Raw genomic sequence first — 4,864 nt, 5'->3', positions numbered from 1 at the left:
AGAGCAAAAAAAAAAAAAAAAAGCCACACATTTACAACTTAAAAACAAATATAAAAAAAGAATGTCAACTTAAGTAGTTGTTATAAGTATTGTTATGTTTACAATAATACTGTCACTTACAGTGAAGCTGAATAACACCGAATGTTCGAAGCTGTTTGTCTCAAACACACTAATGAATTTCTACACATGAAGAGAAGATCATGTGATCTCAAAGACACATGATTAGTTCTGAACATGAACATTAATCTGGCACTGGTGTTAATTACATAAAACAGCACATTTAAATACTGTGGTAAAACATCTTATGAAAATCATATTCCTCAAACTCACTGTTGATAATCACACAGTCAAAGCTGTGAGACTCACACTAGTATTGTGTTAACAGAGGTACAGGTATGAAGAGTAACATTATTAAAATGATTATTAAAGTGTTTGATTACTATGTTTCTTGGTTCATATGAAACCACATACGCTTTTTCACATGCAGGTTCATCATCTCAACAGACACGGGTTCATTTCTCTCTGTAAATGGATGGATTCTAGAGGCGTATGAAAGCGGAAATGTGTTTTTGTTGTTGGAGCTGAAGTGGTGATGATGTCAGAGTGATTGACACTGGTGGGCGTGTCTAATCTCATTAAAGTGTTGATGATGTCAGATTGATTGACACTGGTGGGCGTGTCTAATCTCACTAAAGTAAACTCTCCTGCTCATTCACTCCATCCAGATCCTCTGCTTTCATCTCTACAGTCACTGATTTCATTCTTTCGTTTTTCTGTGGAAGTCTGTCAGAAAATACACAGACAATGGAAAATTAAAAGAGATGTACTGATCTGGATTTAGTCATATTATACGAGACATCAAAACTAAAGTCAAGCATTTACATGTAGAAAATCATTTAACACAGACTGTCAGAAGTTCATCTCACTTATTTGACAGGTTCAGTCTGGTTTAAGCACTTTTCTGCACAAATGAACATGTTTACATACATGTACTTGTGAACTCATGCACCTACTAAAATAAGCAAACTAAAATGTAAAGTTCATTTAAACTGTGTTTAATTTCTGAAAACTGAATGAAAAAACTAAAGTGAATAAAAACTAAAGTGATTGAAGCCACATCTTACACAACAAATCATGATCAGGCTTTAAAGGTGCCCTAGGATCAAAAATTGAATTTATCTTGGCATAGTTGAATAACAAGAGTTCAGTACATGGAAATGACATACAGTGAGTCTCAAACACCATTGTTTCCTCCTTCGTAAATAAATCTCATTTGTTTAAAAGACCTCAGAAGAACAGGCGAATCTCAACATAACACCGACTGTTACGTAACAGTCAGGATCATTAATATGTACGCCCCCAATATTTGCATATGCCAGCCCGATATTCAAGGCATTAGACAAGGGCAAAACGTCTGGATGTGCACAGCTGAATCATCAGACATTGTGCAGGTAAGCAATTAAGGACAACAGTGAAAAATGGCAGATGGAGCAATAATAACTGACATGATCCATGATAGCATGATATTTTTAGTGATATTTGTAAATTGTCTTTCTAAATGTTTCGTTAGCATGTTGCTAATGTACTGTTAAATGTGGTTAAAGTTACCATCGTTTCTTACTGTATTCACAGAGACAAGACTGTCGTTATTTTCATTTTTAAACACTTGCAGTCTGTATAATTCATAAATACATCTTCATTCTTTATAAATCTCTCCAACAGTGTAATGTTAGCTTTAGCCACGGAGCACCATCAAATTCATTCAGAATCAATGTAAACATCCAAATAAACACTGTACTTGCGCGATTAGACATGCTCCATGACGAACACTTTGTAAAGATCCATTTTGAGGGTTATATTAGCTGTGTGAACTTTGTTTATGCTGTTTAAAGCAAGCACAAGCTCTTGGGGCAGGGAGCACAAGATTTAAAGGGGCCGAAGCCTGAATCAGCGCATATTTAATGATGCCTCAAAATAGGCAGATAAAAAATTGAATAAAAAAAAAAAAGGGGTATTTTGAGCTGAAACTTCACAGACACATTCAGGGGACACCTTAGACTTATGTTACATCTACATCTTTAAAAAGACGTTCTATGGCACCTTTAAAGATGTTCAAAGAACAGAATCTCACTCTTCATCAATGGTTTCCTCTCCTCTTCATCTGTGACTGCTGCACATAGAAACAAAGAAATACAAGGAAAATGTTGCATTAGACCAAGCATTACTACATAATCATGATTCAGGTGCTGATTTATCAGTGTAAAATAGACAAAGACAGTTTGCTATTTTTGGAGAGAAGAAAACAATAAACATTTTTGCTTCATCTACAGAGCACTGATATAAATAATGCTGAAGCAAATTCATTGAGGTGATGCAGCAACTTAAATCATTTTGAAACTTTAATCATTAATTCAGCATTATAGATTCAGCATTATATATAGGGTGAATTCAGGTTGATTGTGAAACTTTTTACCATTGAGATGACTTGGAAAAAGTGTCCCAATCAAACTGAATTAATTAATTAAATTAATTAAATTAATTAATTCTATCTATCTATCTACACACACACACACACACACACACAATTCAATTTTTTCCGTATCAGGATATATATATATATCTCATCTGGTCCTTGGTAGGTACTAAAATTTGGAAAATCAAACCTCAGATGAACAACACCACATGACAAATGTCACTGTGTCATTATTTATTTAAAAGCACAATATGTACGATTTTTAGATTAAAATATCCAAAACCACTAGAAGAGTGTTATATATGTTGTTGTAATCCAGAGTAATACGCGTGTCCGTACATTGCCTACCAATAACATCATACCTGCGTTACCCTTGGTTTCTGAGGGTATTTATTTGTAGAAACCATGGAAACACCAAAGACACTTAATATATTCTGTGTTTTTTTAGACAGGTGAGCAACTGTTTGAAAACATTCATCAACAGAAAACTGATCATTGGTATATACTGTAGCTCAACACAGTCTTGTCTTATTGTTTTCTTGATTTACAGCTAGTATTATGTTTTACCATGACTAATATTGATCTGTCTTACTGCAGTGTGTGACAAGTGTCTCATAACAGTCGCTGAGTGAACGCTCAGAGCATTATAACAACTTTCAACACACAAATGTATCTAATATGATAAACAGCGCTGCGTTACTACAGAAGAAGCAGAAGTGACACCTGTGGCATAATAAAAGCTCCACTGCTCTCAAGACGTGTGTCGCACTCGTCTCTCATTAGCAATCACTCCAGCGGCCTCGTTCTTCCTCAGTGGTTTTCAGCCACACCCTGCTTCATATTAGAGTAATGTTAAATCTTAAATACATCAGCTCATCCATGAACATGATTTCTGCCTGGGTCCTGGCCCGATTCTTATCCACCAGCTGTAGACATGAAGACAACACCTCCCATGATTCAGTGAAATCAAGGAGTCATCAAGCTACGCCTCTGTTTTGAATAAGCGACCTCTAGTGGTGAAAACTACATAGTGTGCCTTTAACAAAAACTAGGAGAAAATGAAGAAGCCATGGGGGAAAACTAAGGACACTCTTACTGTAACATAGGAATCAGGGTAAGTAATGGTCATGAAATGACTTTGATTAACTGATCATCAGCACATGTGATCAACTCTATAAAAGCAGGAAGAAGGAAGATTATTCACAAGTGGAAGCTGTTCGAAACAAACACCAATCTTCCCAGGAGTGGACGTCCCAGCAGATTCTCCCCAGATCAGACCGTGCGTGTAATGTGGGTCATAGACAGTGGACCATTTGCAGCTTTATAAAAGCAGGTAAAGAAGGCAAAAGTACCGTGAACAGGGACGGGCAATGGTCGAGGCTGGCAGCAAAGAGACAGAGTCGGGTCACAGGCTAGGATCGAGACAGGCGGCAAACAATCACAGGGTCAGAGAACAGGCAGCGGCGGAGGTTCGGCAGAGATAAACAGTCCAGGTAATAACAGTAAATCAGTCCACAAAGAAACGCTCAGAAATGATCACTTACAGCAAATCAAGACTTCGCGACAGTGTTTGTGTGTGTGTGTGTGTGTGTGTCTTAAATAGTGTGAGTGTGATGAGATGCAGGTGCGGAAGTGATCAGTCCCAGGAATGCGGGCCTATGGGAAATGGAGTCCAGATGGTTGTGAGTCAGTATTCGGGTGACGGCTCCTTCCGGTGGTCCGGAGATGCACCGGGGGAGCTGATTCGTAACGTGTGATGCTCAGAGAAATCACAGACAACCCAACAGAGACTCTACAGGCCTCAGTTAACATGATAAATGATGAAGTTCATGACTAATAATTCAACAGCATGGAGACAATAATTATGCTTATACTACGGTTACCACACCTCAAGACACTGTTCTGATGTTGAATTTCAAGACATTTGTCAGGTTTTTGTCCTTAAAACACTTTAATTTCTTACGCATCTCATCCCAAGTCTCAGTTGCTAATTCCAAAACGTCATTTCAGAACTATAACGGAGGCTCGAGGCTTGATAGCAGACTATAATACAGTTGATACAGTTATTAACACAGTGTGAGAGAGAGAGAATTAAAAAAATAGAAATCAGAAATATTATGTATGTACAGTTTTTGATGGTTGTTATTTCTTGTATATATATATATATATATATATATATATATATATATATATATATATATATATATATATTGTTTTGCGATGCGTCTCTAAGCACCTTTACCTTATTTTTATTATTCTCAGGTTAGGTAAGAAAGTCAAATCTGACCTAAATGATAAGCATTTTAAAAATACTTACAATCAGACAGAAGACTTCTCCGTGGTCTGTTCAGGCTCAACGACTTAAATTAATGCCACATGAGGCCGAGTTTA

Source organism: Megalobrama amblycephala, linkage group LG1, assembly GCF_018812025.1.
Source record: "Megalobrama amblycephala isolate DHTTF-2021 linkage group LG1, ASM1881202v1, whole genome shotgun sequence".
In the NCBI taxonomy this organism is placed as follows: Eukaryota; Metazoa; Chordata; class Actinopteri; order Cypriniformes; family Xenocyprididae; genus Megalobrama; species Megalobrama amblycephala.
Note: the sequence above shows the minus strand (reverse complement) of the source record.